Consider the following 13788-nt stretch of genomic DNA (forward strand, 5'->3'; position numbering starts at 1 on the left):
TCCTTGATGTTGCTTCAAATATTGAATTAGAATGGGAGGGGGGGGGAGCTTCTGTAATTAGAAAGCCTGCTTGAATTTTCATTAAGCTGTTCTCTGTAATAGAAATGCTTACCACTGCTGTCAAAATGGGATAGCAACATAAGAGTGTGTATCCTTTTTGTCCTCCAAGGAGCTTAGAATAATGTTACCGCATTTTATCCCTGTTAACAGTTCTGAAAAATAGTAAGTCTCGCCCTATTCTTTCCCAGAAACACACAGTGAGCTCAAGGTTCCACATTCTAACTTCCAGCGATGTCCAAGTTCCACATTCTAGTATCCCAGTCCCACATCTTCCCGCTAACATTTAGTTTAGGGAGGGGGGGGTGCGAATACGTTAATACATGAGTAATTAGCCTGGATGGCTTGAAAAGGGTTTTAGGCCAATTCACAGAGGACAGGTCACAGAATCATAGAGTTGGAAGGGACCTCCAGGTCTGTCATTGGTAACTAGTCATGGTAGCTGAATCCCAGAGCCAGGAGGTAACACTAGGGAAGGCCTCAACCTCTATTCCAAGGATGTCAAACATGCTGCCTCGAGGCCAAATCAGGCCCCCGAAGGGTTTCCATCAGGCCTGCGGACAAGTCTGCTTTCTTCTCCCTCTCTCTTGCTTCCTTCTGTGTCACAGCTTGCTTTGCCAGGCTTGCTCAATCGCACAGGAGCTACAGAGCAAAATTATTTTTCCTTCTATTGACTGTGGCTCCGCCCCCTCATCCTTTGAGGAGGTGGCAAAAGAGCCAGAGCTTCCTTTGCCCAGTTCCCTTAATCACACAGGAGAGATACAAAATCTTTAATTGTGTTTGTCTGTGTCCCTTATAAAGTTTATATTTCAGCTACCTGGCAATACATTTTATGACAGGCATGGCCCAGCCCGACAAGGTCTTGTTTATGTCAGATCCGGCCCTCATAACAAATGAGTTCGACACCCCTGCTCTATGTCCTGTTGCTGGTTCTCCAGAAGAAGTGGTTGGCCACTGAACGAGACAGGTTTGGACTAAATGGACCACTGGTCTGATCCAGTGAAGCTCTTCTTACACCCTTCATGCAATGTTACCACATTATCTTTGCCCACCCTCTTCATCTCAGGCTAGAACTTGCTTCATGTAGGGGAATGTCAACTTGGTAGCACCAGCTCATTTCCTACAGTGTGTGATTTGGGGCTGAATGCCTTTGATCAGCTTTGCTTCCCACCCACCAAAAAACAACTCTTAATTCCTGATGTCCCTATTCCCCTGTTTGGCTCCTGGCCCTCACTAGGGGTAGCTTCATTTGGAGAGAAATTTACATTTATACCCTGCTTTTAATATCCATTCAGCACTCCAAGTGCCTTTCTTAAAAGACTTACAATTTAAACATTAAAAATACAGCAGTAATGTAATCGCTTTTCATTAGGGCCAACCAAGTTGTCACTAGACATTCGGCAAGCCTTTTGAGTTTTATGGATCTCTTCATCAGGCAGGATGCTTAGTGCTAGAAAAAGGAGGAGAGGATGGGGGGGGGGGGTGCGGGTTAAGTCAACATCTTGAAATTGAGACTAGGAAATGTTGCAGACTTAACTAGGTTAGAAAGTGCTGGCTGCAGGGGTGGAATTCCAGCCGGAGCTCCTTTGCATATTAGGCCACACACCCCTGATGTAGCCAATCCTCCAAGAGCTTACAAGGCTCTTTTTTTGTAAGCTCTTGGAGGATTGACTACATCAAGGGGTGTGGCCTAATATGCAAAGGAGCTCCTGCTAGAATTCCACCCCTGGCTGGCTGCAAAACAAATTCCAAGAGGCACCAGAGTAAACTAAAATAGAGAAGCAAAGTGAGGGTTGAGTGGGGGGGAAGCAGTCTGCAAAGTAACACAAAAACCTGTTAATCCTTCCCTGGTATTAATTGTAATCTGTTTACTTGACAAAGCAGAAGAGTACGTTGGTTGTCCTTAAGGAAATGGCACTGATGTTAAGTGATGCAAGAACCAGACAGGGAGAACATTAGCTGATATTGGAGGGCATCTGTGTATTTTATATCTGCTCTCTACAGTGAGGACCTCCTATTCTCCATTTTATCCTCACAACAGCCCTGTGAGATAGGGTTAGGCTGAGAGTTGGTGACTGAGCCCAGGTTCACCCAGTGGGTTCCATAGCAGACAGGGGGATTTAACCTGTATCTCTGAGATCCAAATCGGATGCTTACTTCTACACCACATCCCCCTAATAAAGGAAAGTATCAATGAAATCAGCAGTACTAAGCACAAAAATCAGCCTCAGCAGTGAAAGCAAAGATCTGTGCAGGAAATACACAATTCACATGGTTCCGAAAGCCCTTTGAGATTAACAAAGTTTTGACAAGGAGCCTAAAGATTAATACAGAAAGGATCTCAAGTGGCAGTGCTAAAGGCTGAGCACAGTAACCAGGAAGACCTTTTGTGATCGACTTTGTAAAGCAATGGCAGAGAGATGTTACCCAGTCTGGTTTTACACCAGGGTCAATCACATCCATTTTTTAAAGCTCAGTAAGGGTCAATCAGTAGCCCTGTGGTGCAGAGTGGCAAAGCTGCAGTACTGCAGTCGAAGCCCTCTGCTCACGACCTGAGTTTGATCCCGGCAGAAGCTGGGTTCAGGTAGCCGCCTCGAGGCTGACTCAGCCTTCCATCCTTCCGAGGTTGGTAAAAGGAGTACCCAGCTTGCTGGGGGGGAAGTGTAGATGACTGAGGAAGGCAATGGCAAACCACCCCATAAAAACAGTCTGCCATGAAAATGTCATGATGCGACATCACCCCAGAGTTGGAAATGACTAGCACTTGCACCTTTGCTTTTTCAATCCATTTTTTAAGCTCAAATTTCTTTCTCCCCTATCTTTGTATGTTTGATCAGTTTTCCATCCTGAGGGCTCTTGTGTATTAGATTAATTAGCTAACATTTGCCTCATCAGCAAAAGTTTCCAGCCTTGTGCCCCACCATGTAGTTCATTGGACAGAATGGCATTTCTGTTTATGGAAGAGGAGGAAGTGATTTCTGCTGATTCCCCTGATACTGCAACCCCCACCCCACCCTACTTTGACCCCTACGGACTTCATGGAAGTCCACGGGCCCCCAGGATCAAATTTCAGGGGGCTGTAGGTGGGAGGAAGGGGTGGGAAAGTCCCATTCCAGAAACTGGGTACAGACTGTCCATAAACTGCCTTTGAGCACATGGTTGGACACATTAACTTGGCTTAAACTGAGTCAGACCAGTGGTTTACAGAGGTCACTAGTGTTCACTCTGAGTGCCAGGGTCTGAGGCAGAGGTCTGGCATATCACCTTCATCCTGATCCTTTTAAGTAGAGGTGTCAGGGATTGAACCTGGGACTCCCCGGGGGGGAAAGCAGATGCTGTACCATCGAGCCATATCTTTGTTTCCAATAACCTCTTTTTTTGTGTTCAGTCTCTGACACCAACAGCTATTTCTAAAGTAGGGGATGATCTGTTTTCCGTCACCTTATAACTAGGCTTACCTGTCAACCCAGCAAGCATTGACTGATCCATCTGTTCCCTTCTAATTCAAAATTACAGGCTGAAGAGTAGCGTCCATGGCCAGCAGATTTGTCTAGTGAGCCACACAACCGAATGCGATTGAAATTCTCACTAAACTGTGTGAGACTTACATCTGAGTAGATGTGCACAAGGTTGCACCACTGATGGGCTAAAAATTGCAATTGTGCTTTTACAGTTTGCAGCAGAAAAGTTCTTCCCTTACCTGGCTTTTAAATAGGCTAGTCAGAAGATACAGACTAGTTAGTAATTTCGTGGAAATGGTGGTGGGGTTAGTGATTTCATGGAAATGGGGTGCTTTGTGCAGAAGCCACAGTTGTCTCATCTGGGCTAGAATCTGTGGGGATACATATTAGGGGTGGGATGTTACTGCAGTGAATCCCAGTTGTGGGGAATACGTATTTTTTGCACAGAGCGCTTGGGTCTCAAAGAGAATTTCACACTGATTGTTGTTAATCCTTACAATCCCCATCTGGCAAATAAAGGCCTGAAGCTGAAAAATAGATCTTTAGAGTAGAAGTGAAATACAAACTGAGGACTTCCTGATTTTAGATGAATTTCTGGTCCATTGCATTGATCCAGCTTTTTTGATAGTAATTTCTAGGTGTTTTTTTTTTTAAACTTAAGCCAATATTTTTGAAAAGATAATTTTTGCATGTATTTACAGAGCAGCCCTAAAAACGCTTTGCTGGGAGCATGCCCCACTGAATAAATGTGGTTGGATTCTGAGCAGACCTTTTAAAAACTGCTCTACAAGTTACAAAATTCCCATGCCGCTTTTTGCAAAGCATTTTTCCATTGAGCATATAACAATTGTAAAATAAAACGTGCATTGTCAGATGCGAAAAACATTGTCAGAACCCCTACTATAAGTTAGTAAATGGAGGGTCCACGGCTCAGTGGGAGAACACTTGCAGAAGGTCACATGTTCAGTCCTTGGTTATCTCCAGTTATAGAATCTCAAGTTAACAGACTTCTGGGGCAGACATTACCTTGCCTGGAGATGTGGAGATGTGCTTCCAGGCTTAGATGACTGCATGAAAGGGAAGAAGCATGCTCTGATTTGAAGGTAATTTCTTATGTTCTGTTGCAGAGATTCATTTAAAAGACAGCTTCAAGAGGGGACTGGATAAACATCTGGAGCAGAGGTCCATCAGTGGCTATTAGCCACAGCATATTGAAGGAACTATCTGTCTGGGGCAGTGATGCTCTATTCTCGGTGCTTGGGAGGGGCAACCGTCAGAGGGCTTCTAGTGTCCTGGCCTCACTGATGGATCTCCTGAGGGTGCCTGGGTTTTTTTTGGCCACTGTGTGACACCATGTGTTGGACTGCATGGGCCACTGGCCTGATCCAACATGGCTTCTCTTATGTTCTTATAGTGGGAACAAAATTGTTTCCTAGTTCACTGTGGGCACTGTAAAGCAAAAATCCAGCAGCTTGAAGACTTAACATATATTTCAATATGAGCTTTTGTGAGACACTGTTCACTTGTAATGTGAAGTTTCCTAAAAATGTTTGTTTGTAAGCCCTGACCTGGAATAGATATGCACCAGCTGCTCTGTCAAAACAAGAGAAGCTTCTGCATGAAAATAAAATTGAGAGGGGAGGAGTAAAGGGTAGAGGGTTAATTCTGTCATGAATCTTTCGAGTGTAGATTCACTAAGTGAAACAAAGAGAGTAGGGAGGTGTGAATCCCATCACAGTGCTATTCTCAATGGAAACTTCTTTTATTTATGCAAGTGATTAGTAAATGTTCTTTTGTGGATAAACTTACTGCTCAGGTGCTCAAAGTTACAGGGATAGGAACAGAAGAATGAACATGTAGACAGATCCCGCAGTAGTAGTCACTCCACCCCTGGGTTTCTGCTTTCCTTGGATCAAACGATCAGTTCCCCACCAGTTGCTGTGAGGGAGCATTTTGATCTGCATCTCCCTCCAATTTCCCTCACAGCTTCCAGATCTCAAAAAAACAAGAGCAGGAAGCCACAAGAGAAATTGCAGGGAACCGCAAGTCAAAATTCAGCCGAGCAACAACTAGTGGGGCATTGATTGTTTGATCCAAGAGAAGTGGATACTAGTGAGGAACTAGCCATACTCTCTAAAGTCACATCTCTCTCTTTCATGACCAACTTGCAGGGAGCCCAATAGCCACAGGACCCCATTTCTGTGCAATACCTTCCCCCCCACACACAAAAAAAAGGATTGTGCCATGTCTGCTCTAGTGGGAGAAAAAAAATCTTTTGTAGGTAAAAGCTGTTTTCATTTCCTTGCTGGCTGTTAGCTTCTAGCTGGAGGTGTGAATTGAGTATTTCCATTTCCATTCATTGTCCCTGGCCAGGGAGGTCATTAGCATTTTTAAAGTGTTGTTGAATGAGGCTGGAGAGTGTTCTATACTAAAAGAGGGGGGGGAAACCTTTTTAAAAATGAAGGTGACAGTTCTGAACAATCCAAACTTCCAAAGTAGTAAGTAGAACACATTTCTCCAGGAGTAAAATTAATGTGAAGTTTCCTAAAAATGTTTGTTTGCAAGCTCTGACCTGGAATAGATATGCATCAGCTGCTCAGTCAAAACAAGAGAGGCTTCTGCATTCCTTTGAGCAGCTCTGTCCTCTTAGCAGGTTTCCTCAGAAGTAAGCGCCACCATGTTAAACTATCCCCTGCCTCCCCCCCCCAAAAAAAATCCTGGCTACAGATCTGCTTGAGGATGTAGCATATGTCTCATGTGTGTCTCACTCTGTGCATTCAGTTACCTGTTTAATAATGTGAGGTGTGCGCACAAGCCAGTGTGTTATCAAAGTAGTAGGTTATGAGAACCAGCCAACAAGCCCTAAGTCCATGCTGCTAGATAAGAATTGGCATGCCCCATTTTGAATCTCAACATATAATTCCAAACTGGCACAATTGCCCATCTATCGAGAGTGATTGTCATGGTTAGTATGATGTTTAAAAAGGTTTGTCGTGGAAGCTGTACAGCTGTTGCCATCATTGTCAGCAGTGTTCCATCTACGCTGAGCTAGCGTGAGCTAGCTCACAGATTTTTAGCCTCCAGCTCACACATTTTCGTCTTAGCTCAGGAAGGATAACACCAGAGCACACTAATTTACTCAGTAGCTCACAATTTTAATGCCAGTTGCTCACAACTTTAATGCCAGTAGCCAGGGGTCGTTTTGTAGAAAAAAAGGTGGTGGAGCTCATCCAAGGATTGTTATGCAGCTGCAACTACTATTCAATGGACAAGGTGGGGAGGGGGAACCCTCAGAAAGGTTCAGGAGCTATGCTCCTGTTAGCTCCTGCTGAATCCAAGGCCTGTCAGTAGCTCACAAAGTAGAATTTTTACTTACAAGACTCCGCAACTTAGAGGGAACATTGACTGTCAGCAGTTCTTCCAGAGTTAAGATGCAACCAGTGTTTGGGCTCATCTACCACTCTTCATTCCCTTCCGGCATTCAGAAGAAATGGCACGAAAGGGGACCATTTCATACGTCAGGTTCCAGAGGAAAGCAACACAGTGAGTTGGATCCTAGCCAGCTTTTTGACAGAATTCATGTACCGTTTCTTTCTTGACCAGTTTCTCTGTGTGTGTGTGTGTGTTTTTTATAGTACATGAAAACTTTTTTTCAATGTGGTATTAGAAGCAGGACTTTTTTTCTGGAAAAAAAAGGTGCCAAACTCTCAAGAGGGAAATGAAGGAGAAATGCATGGGTGCCCCTTTTTGAGGATTTTGTTTCTATGAAGAGGTTCCGGAACTCCATTCTGCTGCATTGCCCCAGGAAAAAAAAGCCCTGATTAGAAGTATTCAGGAACAACATATTCAGGGCTCTTGTTGTAGAAAAAGCCCAGCAAGAACAAATTTTCATATTAGGCCACACCCCTTGACATCACCATTGCTTCACACAGGGGTTTTTGTAGAAAAAGCCCAGCAGGAAATTATTTGCATATTAGACCACACCCCCTGCTACCAAGTCAGCTAGAACAGCGTTCTTGTGTGTTCCTGCTCAAAAAAAAGCCCTGGAAATATTACAACTTGGAGGCTTGCAAGGAATCAGGCGGAAGGCTGGAAATTTTTCAGACTGTTAATTCCAGGGCTGTGTTGCCACCTTTCAACTGAACTGGTCCTGATTTTCAGTAGAGGCCTATAGCAATGTGGCTGCCCCATAGCTCCAGCTGAAGTCAGAGCCCTGAAACAGAGCTGTATAATGCAAAGGACACTCGATATCTCCTGTGCCCAGGGGTGGAATTCTAGCAGGAGCTCCTTTGCATATTAGGCCACACATGCCTGATGTAGCCAATCCTCCAAGAGGTTACAAAAAAAGGCCTTGTAAGCTCTTGGAGGATTGGCTACATCAGGGGTGTGTGGCCTAATATGCAAAGGAGCTCCTGCTAGAATTCCACTCCTGCCTGTGCCCCATAGGGGGCACTTCCTCTGACTCTACTTTCACTCTCTATTCTTCAAGTGCTTAGAAGCTCTTCCCCCTTGGCAGCTTAAACAGTCTTATGGGGAGTGAAGGTAGATGAAATTAATTACATTCCAGTAAGTGTTTTTTTCCCCTTGTCCTAATTAATCCTCCCAGCTCGGTTGTTTTATTATCAAAATGATTGGAGCCTTAGAAGCTGAAGGGGGGGTGGGAAATAGGAGTAGCAGGATGTCTGCCCCACAATGCATATCCCCATCCTTTAATCTAATTTTCCCTCCTCTCCCAAGTAGTATAAGAGGCTCAGTCAGGCCAATCTCTCTCCCCCACCCTGCCCCACATTCTTGTTCTCCTTAGGGGAGGGACGGTGGCTCAGTGGTAGAGCATCTGCTTGAGAAGCAGAAGGTCCCAGGTTCAATCCCTGGCATCTCCAAAAAAGGGTCCAGGGAAATAGGTGTGAAAAACCTCAGCTTGAGACCCTGGAGAGCCGCTGCCAGTCTGAGAAGACAATACTGACTTTGATGGACCAAAGGTCTGATTCAGTATAAGGCAGCTTCATATGTTCCTTTTCCCCCAACAGGTCTGTCACAGCCTTCAACATATTCCATACCTCCTGGTAGCCAATGAGCACATTCAAACTCGTCCAATCATGTTGTTTGAAAAATCGCTAAGCAACAGGACTTTGCTTGTAGGAAAAGCCCAGCAGGGACTCATTTGCATATCAGGTCACACCCTCTGACACCAAGTCAGCTGGAACTGCGTTCCTGTGCATTCCTGCTCAAAAAAAGCTCTGCTAAGCAATATTTTTCTGCATTCCTAGGGAGTTCCCGCACCCCTGGGGCAAGAATGTAGAAATCCGAATCTTGCCCTTTTCACTGCCTTCATAATAAGCTTTTGTCCATGACGTTTCCCATTAAATAGGACAAGCTTAAGGGACCATGTAATAGAAAGACGGGAGAATCACAGTATTGAAAACTTTCTCTGGGGTACTGTCAGCTTCTGGGGTCTCTCTTAAACTGGTCTGTTTCCGTCTGGTATTTGCTCTTTAACTGATTCTCAGTTGTTTGTGATGTGCTGAGGACAATGACCATGCTCAGTTGTGTTGAGAAAGGGATCCTTCTTTTGGTTAATTTGCAAAATGATATTTCTGTACATCCAGGGAGCCTTCATGGTACTTAGAAACCACTTGCTTGCTTGTGGAAGACCTGGGGAACCTTTTTGTTTTCATGATCAGTGTGACCCATCCACTTTACTATTGGATGCCAATACATCTAATCAGGGGTGTTCTAGCAGGAGCTCCTTTGCAATATTAGGCCAAACCCCCCTGATGTAGCCAATCCTCCAAGAGCTTACAAGGTTCTTTTTTTGTAAGCTCTTGGAGGATTGGCTACATTAGGGTTGTGTGGCCTAATATGCAAAGGAGCTCCTGCTAGAATTCCACCCGTCCATCTAATTCTCAACGTGGCCAACTCTGTGGTAACTTAAATTCAGAGACTGGGGCTATGAACAGACTAGAGAGATCTTTCTGTTTACCTGAGAAAGCCTCAGGTTGGCAGAAAGATCTGAAAATTAAAAAAAAACACAAAATCTCCAAAAATAATAGAAGCAGCACCTGTAGCTTTAAGAAACAAATACCTTATGTGGCTGTTGCTAGGTAACCACAACAGTATTTTGAGTGGAAGCCTTGGTTTCTGTGAGTAAAAGGTAGGTGAGGGAAAGGGTAATTTTGGCCTTTGAGGAAAGACTCATCGGGTGCAGGCCTCACAGTAACCACTGGATGACTTGATATCATGCAACCTGTTTGACTCAGCCATGTCCAGCTGCTTGCTTCTGTTCAATAGCAGCCACCCCACAAAAGCCAGCATTGTGTAGTGGTTAGAGTTTCAGACTAGGATCCAGAAGACACAGGTTAAAATTCTCCTTCCTCCATCAAAGCTCACTGAGTGACTTCAGGCCAGTCCTATGTTCTCAGCCTAGCCTACCTCACAAAGTTGTTGTGAGAATAAAAATGGAGAAGAGGATGATGTGTAAAATGCTTTGGGTTCCCACTGAGGGGAAGGGCTGGGTATAAATGAAATGTATATCAGTACAGCTGGGAAGGAAGGAAGGAAGGAAGGAAGGAAGGAAGGAAGGAAGGAAGGAAGGAAGGAAGGAAGGAAGGAAGGAAGGAAGGAAGGAAGGAAGGAAGGAAGGAAGGAATCACAGTCAAAAGAACCAAACAAAAGAGAGAACAAGAAACTATGACAAGCGCAAGAAAGTAATAACGCTAATGAAAATACATTATAAGTCAATCAATGTGAACATGTAACAAAGGTCTAATTCCAAGGCAAAATATAACTACAGTCCAAGAAATGTAACTCAGGTCTGTATAATACAATGTTCAGAGTCTCAAAGTAGAGAATGAATGTAAAGAGTCTAATATCAGAATATGGGTCCAGATCACGGTATCCAGAACACTTGGGATTGTTTCAAACAGTATTATTCTTCCTCAGCTGGAGCTGGTAAAGAAGCAACATTTAGAAGCCGGGTGAAGCTCAGTGCTGGAAAATCATATATTATTTCACTGATGGTTTTTAATATCCAAGAATAATTTTTCAGAGAGCCTCCATTAAATCGTAATCTTCAGTAAGATCTTGCCAAGATCAACATACAACTTTAAAAAAAAATAAACTTTTATTGAGAAATCCAATATACAATGGTATCAATAAAAGAAAATATTAAAGTTTATATTAAAAATATAATAAAAATAAGATACCATTATTATATTAATACATTAAATTCTGATAACCTTACTGTTGTTCAATAACCAACTGTATAACTAGAATAACCAGGGTTTTGTTGTTGTTTTTTGTAGTTGGAATTCTTGTGCATATTATGCCACACAGCCCTGATGTAGCCAATCCTCCTGGAGCTTACAGTAGGCCCTGCACTAAGAACCCTATAAGCTCTTGGGGGATTGGCTACATCAGGGAGGTGTGACCTAATATGCAAAGGAGTTCCTGTTACAAAAAAAGCCCTGAGAATAACTATTAATGTAGTGTTATACCACACTCTGTGATGCAGAGTGGTAAGCTGCTGTACCACAGCCCAAGCTCTGCTCATGACCCAAGTTCAATCCCAGCGGAAGCCTGGTTCAGGCTCAAGGTTCACTCAGCCTTCCATACCCAGCTTGATGGGGCTAAAGTGTAGATGACTGGAGAAGGCAATGGCTAAACCACCCCGTAACACAAAAAAAAATCTGTCAAGAAAAACATTGTGATGTGATAGATAGATAGATAGATGAATTTATTGTCATTGTTCTCAACAAAAAGAGAGCAACGAAATGAGGTGCTCTTCCACAAACATACCAACACATCAAACACACATATTCATAAACCATTTAAATACATCTGAAACCATTAAACCATTTAAACCATTAAAACCATTTAAATACATCTAAAACGGATAAACATTCATAAAACCATTAAAACCATTTAAACCCTTAAATAAACATTCATAAAACCATTAAACATTCATAAAACCATTAAAACCATTTAAACCATTAAATACATCTAAAACAGATAATCCTTCATAACCCTGCATTTAACCTAACCACAGCACTTGGATAGAAACTGTCCTATGGGGTGTGATGTCACCCCATGGGTCAGTGATGACTTGGTGCTTGTGCAGGGGACTACTTTTATGTTTATGCCAGGCAGCAACATGTTGTTATTAATGTTCCCATGCTCCAGGTTGGGTGAAATGGTGTTTTATGACAAGTCTATAACATCGTTGTTTGGTGTTTCTACATTCCAGAGTGGTGAGATGTTCTGATAGGAACCCTGATTGGGTTTGGGGTTTTTTGGATGACAGACCTGGGAAATATATGCTTGGCTGATTTCAAACCATGATCCAACAAGTCTAATTCCCAGAAAGACTAAGTGATTTAAAGACTAAAACAGATAGGTGCTCCAGCAAAGACTTCTAGTTATACTCACAATTGTGTAGTTCCTTGAATGTTCTTTGAAGTGTGGCTCCAACACTCTGCTGAGCAGGGCATAGCCTGGTCACATCTCAGGAAATAACTCCTTTGGTAATGTAAGTGTTGCAGCTTGTGTCTACTATTGCACCAGCTCAGAAACATAGCTAAATATTCTTGATCACCAGAGAAGATATGTTACTTTCTGGTAGACATTTCTGCGCAGGAACATACAGGAACGCAGTTCCGGCTGGCTTGGTGTCAGGGGGTGTGGCCTAATATGCCAGTGAGTTCCTGCTGGACTTTTTCTACAAAAAAGTCCTGTGCAAAACAATGCTGATATCAGGGGGTGTGGCCTATTATGCCAGTGAGTTTCTGCTGGGCTTTTTCTTTTTTATAAAAAGCCTTGAAAGTAATCTTTGTTCCTCTCACCTCTTTGTGCCTACACAGTTGGTTGGATTGTTTAAATGGCAATATAGATGCTGGCTTATGATGGTGTGAAGGAATGGACTTGCAGGCCCCTCAGGTGGAATTCTACATGTGTACATGATATGTAGCATAGGACGGATATACCCAAGGTGTACTGAGAGTTCTTCAACATCAGGAAGAACTTCCTGACCGTGAGAGCAGTTCCTCAGTGGAACAGGCTTTCTCGGGAGGTGGTGGGCTCTTCTTCTTTGGAGGTTTTTAAACAGAGGCTAGATGGCCATCTGACAGCAATGAAGATCCTATGAATTTAGGGAGAGGTATTTGCGAGTTTCCTGCATTGTGCAGCGGGTTGGACTAGATGACCCTGGCAGTCCCTTCCAACTCTATGATTCTACTGAGAAACATGTGAATTGTAAACTAGCAGAAAGATACCACAACACAATGGGGATTCAGACCTGGTCTCTCAGCTCCGACTCCAATACTTCATCAACTGAAACCCTCAGGTTGGCTGTCTTATCTGTCTGAATGTGACTTTGTGTGCTCTCTCCAACTTGCCAACAGACAGCAGAGTTTATTTATATACTTAACTTCATTTATCCCCAATGGGGACACAAAGCAGCTAACATTGTTCTCCTCCATTTTATCCTCAGCATTCAAACCTGAGACTCCTAGATCCTAATTGAACGGTCTAACCACTACACCTTATTGCCGCTCTTCAGCTGTTCCCCTCTTTGAGCCACACTGTTTGTTATGTGGGAGTGAGTGATTCAAGGACACTTGTAGAGATGTGGTCTAAGCCAGGGGTCCCCAACCCCTGGGCCGTGGACCAGTACCGGTCCATGGTCTGTTAGCAACTGGGCCATGAGTTGTATAATTATTTCGTTATATATTAAAATGTAAGAAGAAGATGATGAAGACAATGACTACAACAACAACAACAACAACAACGGATTTATATCCTGCCTTCCACTCTGAATCTCAGAGCGGCTTACAATCTCCTTCAGAGCGAGTTTGGTGAGGTGGTTAAGTGTGTGGACTCTTATCTGGGAGAACCTGGCTTGATTCCCCACTCCTCCACTTGCAGCTGCTGGAACGGCCTTGGGTCAGCCATAGCTATTGCAGGAATTTTCCTTGAAAGGGCTGTGAGAGCCCTCTCAGCCCCACCCACCTCACAGGGTGTCTGTTGTGGTGGGGGAAAGATATAGGAGATTGTAAGCAACTCTGAGTCTCTGATTCAAAGAGAAGGGTGGGATATAAATCTGCAGTCTTCTTCTTCTTCTTTATCTTCCTCCCCACAACAGACACCCTGTGAGGTAGGTGGGACTGAGAGAGCTCTCACAGAAGCTGCCCTTTCAAGGACAACTCCTGCAAGAGCTATAGCTGACCCCAGGCCATTCCAGCAGCTGCAAGTGGAGGAGTGGAGAATCAAGCCTGGT

General features: G+C 43.7%; 1 non-coding gene across 1 annotated transcript; it reads left to right on the top strand.

The window, feature by feature from the left end:
• Window positions 1-8331: 8331 nt before the first annotated feature.
• Window positions 8332-8398, top strand: TRNAL-GAG (transfer RNA leucine (anticodon GAG)). The gene has a single exon. It is a non-coding gene; the product is annotated as a tRNA-Leu (tRNA).
• Window positions 8399-13788: the final 5390 nt, after the last annotated feature.

The sequence above is a fragment of the Heteronotia binoei genome, chromosome 3 (genome assembly GCF_032191835.1).
Source record: "Heteronotia binoei isolate CCM8104 ecotype False Entrance Well chromosome 3, APGP_CSIRO_Hbin_v1, whole genome shotgun sequence".
NCBI classification, from domain to species: domain Eukaryota; kingdom Metazoa; phylum Chordata; class Lepidosauria; order Squamata; family Gekkonidae; genus Heteronotia; species Heteronotia binoei.